Raw genomic sequence first — 15,315 nt, 5'->3', positions numbered from 1 at the left:
CCTCTCTCTTTCACCAGCTTCCCCTCCCACTTCCTGCCACACACTCACCATCCACTCCCTTTTCCAAACAGAGCCAGCAGCACCAGGCCTCTCTTGCCTCCACACCATTACAGGTGGTCCTGCAGGTGAGCCCTCTGACCTCCCCCCAGCGCTCATGCCCACCCCACGTGCCAGGCTATGGATCCCACTGAACCAAACTTGGGTCCGTAACCACGGATGCAGCTGCTCTGGAGTGACATCTGATAAAGGAGCTTGGACTCAGATGCCGGCTTTCCTGCCTGTGGCCCCCACCCCCGTCCCACCCCTTGGCTGAGGGAGGTCAGCCGTCCTGGACAGACTCTCCTGCCCGAGGCTCAGGAAAGGAAGTCTGGGGACGCCTGGCCCCTGGGGGCATTGAGCCTGGCGTCCTCTGTGCTAGCTCTGCGGGGCCAGCAATGTCATATACAGAATAGCCACCAGCACAATCCAGCTGTGGGTTCCTTGCCCCCATTTTACGGCTGGCACCTCCTCTGCACAGTCCTTACACCTCCGTCCCTCCTGGGGCCTGTGAGATGGCAGCTGAGTGAACCCCAGTCGCAAGATTCACCAGGACCACTGAGTAGGTGAAGGGTGGGGGTCAAGGGGGATGGAGGGGACCCTCAGGGCTGATGCTCAGAGGCCCATCATGTGGGCAGCTGCATACACGGTTTAAACCCTTTTATCCTCACTATAAAAATAATACATATTTATTCATAGAGAATTTGAAAATGAGGAAAACTATTAAAAAAAAAAGAAGAAGGAAAAAAGCACCAGCAATCCACCACACAAAGAGAACACTCTCCACATTTCTGGAATGTTTCCTCCCAGCCTTGCCTGTTTCTGTGCATTTTAAAAACAGAGTTAAATATTTTATGTGGGTGTTCGAACTGTGTTTTCTTAGAGTTTGGATTTGTCTAGTCAGCATCCTTTTGTCACAGAGCCAATGGTTTTAACTACATGTTCTTATTTGCTGTATGCTTGAAAATACAGGGAAGCTCTCCCCTCCCTGACTGGGGAGAGACTGCCCTTCCTGGGGCCACCAGCACTTAGCGACTCGAAGGCTCACTAGAGCTCCTTCACCTGCAAACTAACCAATCCCAGTCTATAGCCCCACACCTCCTTATCTAACCTCACACAAAGCCCATGTTGCCCCTGCCCCAAACCACTCCAGGGCCAGGTACCAGGCAACGAGAGACCCCTCTGTAGCTCAGAGCTCGCCAGGGTTATTTATACGGGCCAGTCCCGAGCTGTGTCCCCTGCCCCCCCTTGCACTTCCTGCAGAAAACCCGATCAAAGGTCTGGCCTCGGCCCTCCCCCTTGTTCCTGCTCTTGCCTCCTGGCCCAAACCCAGTGCCTCCCCACAGGGCTTGCATGGCGTATGTGCCCCGTCTTCGGGAAATGTAGGTAATAAAAAAAAAATCTTCTTTCAATAGCATTGGCCTCTCCTTGTTGTGTAACTCACTCATACTGCTGTAAAGTAAATCCCAGGTATGTTTTTCATACTGTGTGTGTGTGTGTGTGTGTGTGTGTGTGTGAGTGTCTCACTTTTGTCACCTAAGATGGTAACATGGATATTTTCCAATGTCATTAATGCTCTTTTTAAATGTAATTGTAATGAGTGTATAATATCTTCTCCTACGGATATACCAAAATTTCTCCCTCTTTTGCTGTATCTGGTTTGCTTCTATTATTATTTTTTTTTATTACCCTGAGATGAACATTTTTGTGAATCAATATTATCCCGTGTTTTGGGATCTTTCCTCATGTTAGACAGTCAGAAACAGAAGCCCTGGATCAAAGGGACGTTTGCAGGCGGGGTATACACGTTGCATCCTCCAAAGTCTGTCTGCTTTTATGCTCTAATCAGAGCCAGCACTGAGGATTATCAACTATGTGAAATTTTACCAATTTGACGGGGAAAATGTCGTGTTGTGGTTTGAATTTCTTTGGCTGCTGGTGAGGTTAGACGGTCCTCCCTGTATTTTGTGGTCACTGATATTTGCTTTCTTGAGAATTCCCTAGTCCTGTTCTTGGCCTATCTTTCAAATTGGGGTCATTGAGACTTTTTTTTTACTTTGCATATTAAGAGGATTCTCATGGGTTGAATTGTGTCTCCCCCTGATTCATATGTTGAAGCCCAAACCGCCAGTAACACAGAATGTGACCTTATTAGGGAATAGGGTCCCTGCAGGTATAATTAGTTAAGATGAGGTCATATTGGAGCAGGTCGGCCCCTAATCCAAAGTGACTGATGTCCTTATAAAAAGGGGAAAATTGGACAGAGACACGTGCATAGGGAGACGCTGTGTGAAGATGAGAGCAGATCAGGTGATGTTTCTACAAGCCAAGGAACCCCAAGACTGTGTGCAAACCCCCAGAATCTAGGGGAGAGCCCAAGATAGATTTTCCCTCAGAGCCCTAGGAGGAGGCAACCCTGCCCACACCCTGATTTTGGACTTCCAGCCTCCAGAGCCAAGATAATATATTTTTTCTTTTTTTTTTTTAAATTAATCTATTTAATTTATTATTTTTGGCTGCGTTATGTCTTCATTGCTACACAAGGGCTCTCTCTAGTTGCAGCGAGTGGGGGCTGTTCTTCGTTGCGGTGCGCGGGCTTCTCATTGCAGTGGCTTCTCTTGTTGTGGAGCATGAGCTCTGGGCGCACGGGCTTCAGTAGTTGCAGCATGAGGGCTCAGTAGTTGTGGCTCACGGGCTCTAGAGCGCAGGTTCAGTAGTTGTGGCGAATGGGCTTAGTTGCTCAGCGGCATGTGGGATCTTCCTGGACCAGGGCTCGAACCCGTGTCCCCTGCATTGGCAGGCGGATTCTTAACCACTGTGCCACCAGGGAAGCCCTGATAATACATTTCTATTGTTAAGGCTTTCTCCTTGTGTACAGCAGCCCCAGCAAATGAACACACAGATTAAACCCACATCTGCAATACTTACCAATGTGGTCTCCAGTTTTCCCATGTGGAGGATGAAAGGCACCTCTGGTCACCTCTCTCCAGGGGCCCTGGTGAGGTTCCTAGGGGCTGACCCTGCATGTCTCATGTCACCAAGGATGCTGAGCTGCCTGCACCCCTTTCCTCCTGGAGAGGAGCTGCGGGCTGTCCTGGAAGGAGCTGAGGTGACGTGACACAAATAGCTCTCTGACCCAAGCCCTCCTCCCGTGGCAGCTGCTGCATTTGTCACCCTGGCGACTGGAGGGGAGCCGCCTGATGGGGGGCTTCCAGCCCCAGCATTTGATGGTTCCCAGCGTTCTCAGAAACGAATCTCCTGTAAATGCTGCATAAGCCCAGTTCCAGCAAAGCATCAAAGACTGAACTGCTTTTGCCCACCAGGTTGAGCAAATTCACTGGATCCTGAATGAGGGTCCCTAAACGAGGAGTGGCCAACCCAGCACAGATGGCTGGGGACAAGGATGGTGTGGGCACAGAGAATGGCGGGATGTGGATGCAGACGTCCAGGGCGGCACAGACCCAGGCCACCTCGGTGTCTCTGTCCTGCTGGTCAGAGCCAGTAGGGCCAGCCACACGCGTGCCAAGCTCGACTGTGTAGCAAAGGGATGTGGTTGCCACCCCGTGCACCCACAGCACTGCTCGTCCGCCTCTCTGCTCTCCTCCCATCTGCATCCATCCTGCTGTCAGGGGCCGGGGGCTACACACCCACTGCCCAAGCGCACGTGCCCAGCAGCTGCTCAGTCAGTTCTGCCCCTTGCTGGGAGAGCCAGCAAGGATGTAGGGTGGGGTTGGGGCTACAATCAGCTATTGTTCCTTCAAGGTGGCATCAGTGGCCACAAGGATCAGGGCAGGCGTCGTGCTCATGGTGGCCCATCGTCAGCACAGGTCCAGCAGGGCCGAGGGCAGCTCCTGGCTTGGGAGAGACCCTCCGGCCTTCCCCCCTCCAAGCCCTTCCCGCCCCCTCCTGCTTTCCCAGCATCCAGGGAGCTGGGCCCCCCATTGGAACACCTGCTCTAGCTCGTTTCCTGGCGGGACCCTGACTGCCCAGTGTACTGCCCTTAGAGCTTCACCAACTACCAAGCGAAGGTGCACCTCCAGGCCAGGCAGCGTCAGTGCCTGTGCCCTGCAGTTCCGCCACAGCCTGTGCGAACATGAACACCAGCGCCCCGCACCTGCATCGCCGCTGCCGGGCCTCACCCTGCAGGTCCACGCGCCCACATACCACCGCTCGTGCAGAGGGCTGAGTGGCATTTCAGCGGCAAACTCCTGCACTCAGGCTAAATATCCATGCTTTGCAGTGGAAAAGGAGCGCGACACACACCGTCACCTGAAGAAGCCAAAGTCCAGGACCACACATCACGCGCCACCATCTCTGAACAGAGGAGGCGAGACAGCGCGTGTGCCGGTTAACGTGGGGATAACTTCCTCCAAGCCTGTGCTCTTGTCTCTGGGAGGGGAAACCGGAGGAGGGAAGACCTCGCTGCCTATGGACGCTGTGGTGCCTTTAGAACTTCAGAGTCTGTGCCACGACACAAAGCACGTGTCAGAATGTGCTGTTTGTTCAAAGAATTAAATTCGAGCAAAGCGATTATTTTAGAAAAGGTCCTGGCGTGCAAGGCAGGCAGTGGTGGGTAGGCAGACCCCTGGGAGTACACACGGGCCCAGGCGACACAGGGCGTTAGGACGACCCCCAGCCCACAGCTGACCCTGGTAAACCAGAGGAGCTGGGCCCCCAGCAGCCCAAGCCCCAGGCCCATGGCCTTGGGGGCGCTGGTGAGGGAGGCTCTCCCCACCCCGAGGGCGCGGGAAGGTTGTCTGGGGGCTGGCGAGTGTGCCCGATGACTTGGCCATAATGAGTAGGTGCAGCCCAGAGTGGATGTGCCTAATGACAGGCCTTGGGGCTGCCCTGTGGAGCCAGGCCCTGGGACTCACTTCGAAGCCACACACTGGCAGCGAGGGCCGCTGGTGATGGGAGCTGTCTGCACAGCTACTCCCCGAGGGTTTATGCCACCCCACACCTGCCAGCCAGGGGAGCCCAGTGGAGGCCCCCCGGTTTAGTGTGAAGGAAACAGGCCCAGCCCAGCCCAGTGGGGACAGGCCACTCAGCAGCCGGGAAGCTGGCCTGGCCACGCCTCTGATCGCCACAGGAGATGGCCAGCAGGGAGGACGGAGCTGCTGGAGCTTGAACAGATGTTGGCACCAGAGGAGATGAAGGGCGGGCTGGTTTCTGTGCCCTGCCGGAGGTGAGGTCCATGATCGTAGACTGACCACCATGTGTTCAGGAAGCATGACTTTTAACTCCGAGCTTCCACCGCAGGGGCCGTGGGTTCCGTCCCTGGTCAGGGAACTAAGATCCCGCATTCAGTGCAGTGCGGCCAAAAAAATAAAAAGGTACAAGAAGTATGACTTTTAATATGTTTATTCCAAGTGTACGTGCATCTGGACAGTGGATTAGGTGCTGGAATTTGGTTTTAATGTTTCTTTATTGAAACCTTTGGTTGAACCTTGTGACGGCTCAGCTCGAAAGCCCCTCCAGAAAGCTGTCTCTGCAGGTCTTGACTCGTGCGTTCTCTGCTCAGAGGCCTGTCTTCTTCCTCCCATCAGCTCAGTGCCGCTGTCCTCATGGCCAGCACCCATTCCCCATTCCCTCTGACACTTGGATGCACGGCCTCCTCCACCAGGGACAGACAGATCCCACAGCAGACTCTGGGTCCAAGGGACCCGACCTCCTGCACTGACCCTCCCTGGTCCCTGGGCACACCCTGCAAAGGACCAGCCAGGGTTGATACCACTTTTGGGAGGTTATCACTGCCTTAGAGTCTGGAACTCTCTGGCTATAGCTCAGCAGTGCTTGCCTCTAAGAAGCCAAGCTCAGACTCTGCACTTTAAACACAGTGAAAAAACATCGCAAATCTTGAGTACTAAGATTCATCTCTTAGCAGTTTCACCGGCTACATATGTCTTTCCTGGCCCAAATAATAAAGTTACAGACACTGGGTTTCCTCACACAGATTAGAGTCTGTCCCCCAGATAAATGAGTTGCAACATTAACTAGTCACTGTTAATTAAGCACACGCACAATTTACTCATTTTAAAAATCACCCGCTTTAAAAGAAATTAGGTGAAGTCAGTAAGATGGCAGACCAGGAGGTCCCAATGCTCACGCCCCACAAAAAACAACAAAAACAATGAATAAACAGCTGCGTACAGATGAAAATAGCTCTGGGAGAACTCCACAGTACAACAAAGAAGATGCAGAAACTCAGAGACACACAAAAACCGAGGATGGTCACATAGACAATCACAGCAAACATTTTACCTGCATCGCCCTGTCCCCTGGTCTGGCACACTTGGGTGCCGACAGGGATCCCTTGGCATGACCTCCCCCTGTGGGGGAAGGACAGCAGGATACCCGGGAAGCCCTCAGCACCATTGCAGACACCGGCAGCTTTCACTGCCAAGGACCAACACCCCCCAGGTCTTCACTCTGCTCAACCAGCTCCAAGTGCCTGGAGCTGCTACCACCCACCCGCCCACAACCCAAACCCAGAGAGGAAAGGAGCTGCTGCTCGGCCACTGAAAAGGAACCACCACTGCACCCTGTCACCTCTGGGCTGGAGTCGTCACATCCCCCATGATGGTGCACACCCTGGAATCCTGCTCCACGGCTGCTTTGCCCATGCCCATGCCTCAGGCTCACCCACATGCTGCACCAGCACCAAGAGAGATCCCTTGGCCACAGCTTTCCCGCATGAGGATAAGAGGAACTGGAGGATCTCAGAAGCCTTCACCACTAAGGACCCCACAGCCCTTGCTGCCACCATGGATTCCTGCAGCCATGATGGGCACAGACGTCAGCTGGTGCAGCTCCACAGAGGCGGTGCTGCTGTGCCTCCATGAAGCTGGAATCACTGCTGTGCACGCTCATCTCCCAGAGTAGAATCTGTCACACCCATGCAGCTGGTGCCCTCACACCCACCTGTAGGTGAAGGTCTTTCCCCACTGAAGCCAGTCTGTAAAGTCTCGAAGAGGTGACTTTCCCTCAAATGCACAGACATTAACTCAAGTCTACAAGAAACATGAGAAACCAAGGGAACGTGACACCACCAAAGGAACACAATACATTTCTGGTAACTGACCCCAAAGAAGTGGAGACCTACAAACTGCCTGACAAAGAATTTAAAACAATTGTTTTAAGGAAGCAGCTCAGCAAGTTACCAAAGAACTCAGGCAACTCAATGAAATCAAGAAAATAATACATGAACAAAACAAGAAGTGCAGCAAAGAGATGGAAATCATGACAAAGTACCAAAGAGAAATTCTGGAGAGCAAGGATACAGTGACTGGAATAAAAAGTGTGGTAGACAGCTTCAACAGCAGACTCAACCAGGCAGAAGAAGGAATTTGCAAACTTGAGGACAGGCCATTTGAAATTATCCAGTAAGGAGAAAAAAGAATGGAAAAGAACAGAGAGCCCACAGGATTTACAGGACACAAAAGAGAACTAATACATGCATATGGGAGTTCCAGAAGAAGAGAGGGAGAAAGGGGCAAAAAGATTATTTAAAGAAATAATGGCTGAAAACATCCCCAATCGTGGGAGGAAAGTGGACATCCAGATATGTGAAGATCAAGTGTCCCTAAACAGGATCAACCCAAAGGAGACCACTCCAAGACACATTATAATCAAATGGTCAAAAGTCAAGATTAAAGAGAGGATTTTGATAGCAGCAAGAGAACACTGCTCATCACATATATGGGAATCCTTTTATGACGATCAATAGATTTCTCAGCAGAAACCTTGCAGACCAGGAGAGAGTGGAATGATGTTTTCAAAGTACTGAAAGAAGAAAAATGCTAACCAAGAAAAATTACCCTTTAAAAATGAAGGAGAGAGGAATTTTTCCCAAACAAAAACTGAGGTAATTCATTACCGCTAGACTTGCATTACAAGAAATGTTTAAGAGAGTTCTTCAAATTGAGATGAAAACACACTAAACAGCACGTGAAAGCACAGGGAAGCACAAATCTCACAGGTAAAGGTAAATATATACACATGGTAAATACATACATATACATATATGTATATCAGTGTAACCCTGTAAAGGTAGTGCATTAATTACTTTTACCCTAATATCAAAGTCAGAACATAAAAATTTGTTAATGGATACAGAATATTAAAAAAAGTAAACTCTGTCATAAGACACAAAATGTGTGTTGGGGAGAGCAAAAGGATAGTCTTTTTGTATGCAGTGGAAGTTAAGTCGTTATCAACTTAAAATAGAAGGCAATAACTACAAGATATTTGTGCAAACTTCAAGCCAACCACAAAGAAAAAAACCTATATTGGATACACAAAAGATACAGAGAGGAAAGAAAGGCAAATCACTACAAAAAACATCATAAAGCAAAGGAAGAGGGCTTCCCCGGTGGCGCAGTGGTTGAGAGTCCGCCTGCTGATGCAGGGGACACAGGTTCATGCCCTGATCCAGGAGGATCCCACATGCCACGGAGCGGCTGGGCCCGTGAGCCACGGCCGCTGAGCCTGCACTTCTGGAGCCTGTGCTCCACGGAGGGAGAGGCTGCAGCAGTGAGAGGCACGCGTACCGCAAAAAAAAAAAAAAAAAAAGATGGTCACTCTTGCCATCTGTTTTCAACATAATACTCGAAGTCCTAGCTAGAGCAATTAGACAAGAAAAAGATATAAAAGACATCCATATCAGAAAGAAAGAAGTAAAATTATCTTTATTTGCAAATGACAAGATCATGTATGTGGAAAACCCCAAAGACACAACAACAAAAAAAGTATTGGAATGAATTTTTTAAATTCAGTAAATACAAATTCAACATACAAAAACCAATTGCATTTCTATACATAATGAACCATCCAAAAAGGAAATTAAGAAAATAACCCTATTCACAATAGCACCAAAAAGAATAAAATACTTAGGAATAAATTTAACCAAAAGGTGAAAGTCTTGTACATTGAAAATGACAAAATATCGATGAAGGAAATTGAAGAGGACACAGTTAAATGGAAAGACATGTTGCGTTTATGGCTTAGAAGAATTAAAATTGGTTAAATGTCCATACTACCCAAAGTGATCTATAAATTCAATGCAATAGCTATCAAAATCCCAATGGCATCCTTTATAGAAATAGAAAAAACAATCCTAAAATTGACACGGAGCCACGCAAGACCCTGTATAGTCAAAACAATCTTGAGCAGGAAGAACAAAGCTGGAAGCATCACATTTTCTGATTTCAAATTTTATTGCAAAGCAGCTGTAGGGCTTCCCTGGTGGCGCAGTGGTTGGGAGTCAGCCTGCTAATGCAGGGGACACAGGTTCGAGCCCTGGTCTGGGAGGATCCCACATGCCACGGAGCAACTGGGCCCGTGAGCCACAACTACTGAGTCTGCGCGTCTGGAGCCTGTGCTCCACAACAAGAGAGGCCACGATAGTGAGAGGCCTGCGCACCGCGATGAAGAGTGGCCCCCGCTCGCCACAACTAGAGAAAGCCCTCGCACAGAAACGAAGACCCAACACAGCAAAAATAAGTTAATTAATTAATAAACTCCTGCCCCCAACATCTTCTTTAAAAAAAAAAAAAAAAAGCAGCTGTAGTAATCAAAACAGCATGGTACTGGCATAGAAACAGACAATGTACACCAACAGAACAGAATAGAGAGCCCAGAAATAAATCCATGCACATATGATCAACTGATCTTCAACAAGGGTGCCAAGAACACAAAATGGGGAAAGGACAGTCTCTTCAATAAATGCTGTTGTGAAAACTGGATATCCACATGCAGGAGAATAAAACTGGACCCTTATCTCACATCATATACAAAAATCAACTGAAAATGGATTAAAGACTTAAACATAGGACTAGAAACTGTAAAACTACTAGAAGGAAACACAGGGAAAAAGCTTCTTGACACTGGTCTGAGCAATAATTTTTTTTTAAATATGAGACCAGAAAGTGTAGGCAACAAAAACAAAAATAGAAAAATGGGATTACGTCAAACTGAAAAGTTTCTGTATAGCAAAAGAAACAGAGTGAAAGGGCAACCTAAAGAACGACAAAGAATATTTGCAAACTGTATATCTGGTAAGGGGTTAATATACAAAATATATAAGGAACCCATACGACTCAGTAGCAAAAAAACAACCTGATCTAAAAATGAACAAAGAAGGATTTCTCTGGTGGCGCAGTGGTTAAGAATCTGCGCTCCCAGTGCAGGGAGCCTGGGTTTGATCCCCGGTCAGGATAATAGATCCCACACGCATGCTGCAACTAAGAATTTACATGCCGCAACTAAGGAGCCGGCACAACCAAATAAATAAATCAATAAAAATGAACAAAGAACTTAATAGGCATTTCTCCAAAGAAGACAGACATATGGCCAACACATACATGAAAAGATGCTCAACGTCACTAATCACCAGGGAAAAGCAAATCAAAACCACAATGAGATATCAGTTCACACTCATTAGAATGGATGTTATCAGGACAAAGGCTAACACATGTCGGTGAAGAGGTGGAGAAAAAAGAACGGTTGGTGGGAAATTGTTACAGTCATTATGGAAAACAGCACGGAGTTTCCTCAAAAAATTAAAAAGGGAGCTATTTTATGATGCAGCAATCCCACTTCTGGGCACATATATTGAAAGGAAATGAAGTCAGCTGTCAGAGAGAGATCTTTACCCCCACGGCCATTGCAGCATTATTCACAACAGCCAAGATACAGAAACAACCTAAACGTCCACTGAAGGATGAATGGATAAAGAAACTGTGATATATATCTATTTAATAAATATATGTTATTATATATATTTATAAATATATTTTTATAATATTTTATTTATTTATCTATTTTATTTATTATTATTTATAATATTTATTTATTATTTATAGATATATATTATTATATTTAATTATATGTATATAATTAAACTTCCCTCTTAAAAAAAAGGCAGATACTATATGTGATCTCACTTATATTAGAATCTAAAATAGCAGAACTCATAGAAGCAGAGAATAGAATAAAGATTGCCAGGGGCTGGGGGGAGGGGGAAATGGAGAGCTGTTGGTAAATGGGTACAATGTTTGGTTATAAAAGATGAAAAAGTTCTGGAGCTCTAATGTATAGCAATGTAACTATAGTCAACAGTACTTCCTTATACACTTGAAATTTGCTAAGAGGGTAGATCTTAAGTGTTCACACCACACACAAGAAAGAATGAAAGAAGAAAGGAAGGAAGGAAGGAAGGGAGGAAGGAGGGAAGAAGGAAGGAAACCAGCCTACCTGAGGTGCTGGATATGTTAATTAGCTTGATTATGGTGTTTATTTCATCATGTATATGTATATCAAATTATTAAATTGTACACTTTAAGTGAATATAGTTTTTAATTGTCAAGTATTTCTTTTAAAAAAGAAATTAGCAATGGCTTGGTCTTATACCCAAAGCTGGATCCCCACTTAACCCCCTGCTGCCTGTAAGGAAGACCCCCGCAAAGAAGCAGACATCAAAACCTGCCAGAACATCAGTCCACAAACCATCACATTTGGGTAGCGTCGGGGCTTGGGTCTATACAAGAGGGAACTGGTGTCATCGTAGCTCTTTAATACTTGGATACATTGTTTCCAGCCAGTCCTTCCACCTGAGCAGCAAGGGGAGAGATGGAAAGTCCTGTCCTGAGTCTGAGTGGTCTCCTCTCTAGCTTAGCCCGAGTATTGAGCATGGATGTCTTGCATCCCAGGCACGGAGGTTTTCCAAAAACAGATGCATCTGTCTGCATGGCCTCCAGTGGCAAGCGTTCTGATCTCTGCTTCCCAGACGGAAAAAGCAGAGAGCTTAATTAAATCTTTTGTTGTCCCACTTGGAGTTGGCTTTGGGGCTGGGAGTAACCTTGAGACTGGCTCTCTTCGACCTTGGCTGAGCCTAGAAACGGCTGAAGGTTCCCACCCCTGTGGGCAGCTCCCAGGCAGCCCACGGAAGAAAGCCGGGTCATATCTGCAGAGATTTGTTTTCATTCTTATAATTTATAAATACTTTGTTCCTCTGAGTTTCCAGGAATAAGAAACTGTGCCTATCAAACAAATTAAACAGCAAATTATTTATGTTTATATTGTTATGTGAGAAAATCTTACACTTGCAATTAACAAATGGACACACTGGGACAGCTTCCGAACAAAGATGCATTTTAAAATACTTAAAAGAATGAGTAATGTCCGGCCCTGGGGCTCAGGTCCCCTCTCCCTGACTTGCAGACTGTCCTGTCCCCCAGGAGTGCCAGCAGCTTGTAGCCAGGGTCCCCATGAGGCCACCTCTGAGCAGACTTCACACCAAGGGATGTCCCCTCCCTTTTTTGAGAAGCAGGAGCTGGGGGGTCCTGCCTCAGAAGCAAAGCCTGAGGTGGGGGTTCTTTTGAAGGTGATTTATTGGGGGAACAGATCCCGAGCTTTATGGGGTGAATTAAGTTCCCCCAAATTCATATGTTGAAGTCCTAAGCCCCAGTCCCTCAGAATGTGACTGGACTTGCAGACAGGGTCTTTACAGAGATGATTCCGTTCAAATGAAACCAGCAGGGTGGCCCTAATCCAATCTGACTGGTGTCCTTATAGGAAGAGGAGATTAGGACACACAGAGGGGTACCCAGGGGCACGGGAGCACAGAGAAGAAGCCATGTAAGGACACAGCGGCAGACCACCTGCAAGCCGAGGAGAGAGGCCTCAGAGCGACCCACCTGCCCACACCTTGATCTTGGACTTCTGGCCTCTAGATGGTGAGAATATATGTCTTGTTTAAGCTGCCCCTTCAGTGGCGTTTTGCAGTGGCAGCTCTAGCCGACTAATACACAGAGGGAAGGGAAGGCGGAGGGTGACAGGATCAGGAAGATGGCTAAGCTAGGACATTGGCCACCGGGCTCTGAGGGTGAGCTGCCCTCAGGGGGCACCCTGTCCCATGGCGTCTCCAAGTGTGAGCTGCCCTCGGGGGGACCCTGTCCCATGGCGTCTCCAAGTGTGAGCTGCCTTCGGGGGGACCCTGTCCCATGGGGTCTCCAAGTGTGAGCTGCCCTCAGGGGGGACTCTGTCCCATGGGGTCTCCAAGTGTGAGCTGCCCTCAGGGGGGACCCCCTTCCAGAGTCCCGGCAGCTGTGAGCCCCTAGCAGCGCATAGCTGGGGGTGGGTGCCACCACCCAGCAAAGGGGATCGAGTGGGAGACCGACAGCACCCACCGCTTCACCCAGGGCAGCTCTGCTGGCAGCTCAGCCCGGCTCTCGGGAGCTGACGGATCACTGCTCTGAGCAGGATATTGGCGTCTGGGTGTCAGAGCCGCAGAGGTGGAAGCCACATGGCCACGCACACAGGGACTTTGTGGGGAGCGGAGACCAAACCCTGGCTGGTGGCGGGGTCTCTGCTGCCCCATGTCCTCTGGACTCCCTTTTCAGTATCTGTCTGTCTCAAGGAGGAAAATAAACCTCTGCTCGCTGGTGTTTGCAAAAGCCTTAGACTCTTTTCCCGAGGAAATAAAACCGACGGCAGGGGCTTCCTTCGCTGTCTCCGCCTCAGTCATCCGTGAAGCCGAAGGGCGTTTCCTCGTCCTGTGCTACCTGCCCAGTAGCCGTGACGATTATTTTTCTTTTAATTTTTTAAAAATAAATAAAGTTATTTATTTTTGGCTGCATTGGATCTTTGTTGCCGTGCGCGGGCTTTCTCTAGTTGCGGCGAGCGGGGGCTACTCTTCGTTGTGGTGCGCGGGCTTCTTATGGCAGTGGCTTCTCTTCTTGTGGAGCACAGGCTCTGGGCACGCGGGCTTCAATAGTTGTGGCACGCGGGCTCAGTAGTTGCGGCTTATGTGGGCTCCAGAGCGCAGGCTCAGTAGTTGTGGCGCACGGGCTTAGTTGCTCCGCGGCATGTGGGATCTTCCTGGACCAGGGCTCGAACCCATATCCCCTGCACTGGCAGGTGGATTCTTAGCCACTGCGCCATCAGGGAAGCCCCTAGCCATGACAATTAAATCAGACCCTCCCAGGTCCAAGTGGGGCGCCCTTGGTGACCGTCCGCCATCCTCGTCCCCTCCCGACCGCCAGGCTCAGGAGCCCCAGCACATCACGTGCGGTCCCCTGGTCCCCAGACCCACCGCTCCCCACTGCTCTTCACCACCAGGGCATTGGGCGCAGCCGGGTGGCACAGTGGGCCCAGGTGTTGACGGTGTCAGTGATGCTTGTGGTCTCTATGTGACCGTCCTCTACCCCCCACTGACAGGGGTGATGGTGGGACCAAGACCCATTCGCATCACTCGTTTAATTACAAACCAGAGCAACAATTAACATCCTGTGTTTGCATGGTGCCCTACAGTTTACAAGCCCCTCAAACAACCATGATCTCCCATACTTCCGAGGCATGACAGTTACCCCGCCCTCCCCATCTTACAGACATGGGAACAGAGCCCAAGACGTATAAATGACTTGCCTGATGTGGCTTCAAATGCATTTCCTCTCCTGATGGGTGCCCCTCCCCCAGGAACTGTCATCACAGATCTCACATCTCACCTGAGTCCTTTGCAGAAACGCCAGGCAGAGTGGAAGGGAAGCTCGGACCACCCCCAAACCTGACTATTTTATAAATGAACACTTTCCACTATTGGGGCCAAATGCCCAGGGCAGAAAGACTAGGAAATATAATTTCCTTTTAAATCACAACAAAAGCAGAAGCAGAACCACAGCCATCATGATGGAAATACCTGCTGTCTGGGATGCCCTGACCTCCTCCATCTTACAGAGATCAAAAGCTAGGGTTTGTCTTCATAAAGTGGTCTGTTTAAAGAGACCTCTTACGTGAAAGCAAACACAGCACACACACGCATGGCCCACCTGGCAGCCCAGATTGTTTGTTATTGCTACTTCCCAGACCTTGTAGGATGTTTTCAGTCGCAGTGGTTTGGGCTGTGGCCCAGTCGCTTGGGATGGCACGGTGGGGGGCCTGGCCCTCCTGAACGCTAACGTTTTCATTCAGGAGAGCTGGTCCTGGGGGGGTGGGGTCCCCATATGGACCCTAGGAGTTCACGGCGCAGCCCAGGGGTCTGGTGAGTTGCAGCCTCTTTGTTTATAATTGAGATTGGTCCCCTGTGAACTCGGGTGACAATCCACATAGAAATAAGTTTTAGCCAAGAATAGGGTGAGGTAGGGGAGGGAAAGACGAAAAGGATCACTGTGCCAGAAGGCGCTGAGGTTTTCTCTGACGAACCATGGAAGCTTTGAAGCCCGGCCCGGCCAGACAGCTCACCCCGGGCCGGGACAGGGACCTCGGCACACCCTCCTGCCCCTC

This window comes from Monodon monoceros, unplaced genomic scaffold (genome assembly GCF_005190385.1).
Source record: "Monodon monoceros isolate NGI ecotype Baffin Bay Population unplaced genomic scaffold, NGI_Narwhal_1 Super_Scaffold_11, whole genome shotgun sequence".
Classification (NCBI taxonomy): domain Eukaryota; kingdom Metazoa; phylum Chordata; class Mammalia; order Artiodactyla; family Monodontidae; genus Monodon; species Monodon monoceros.
This window is presented reverse-complemented; position numbering follows the sequence as displayed.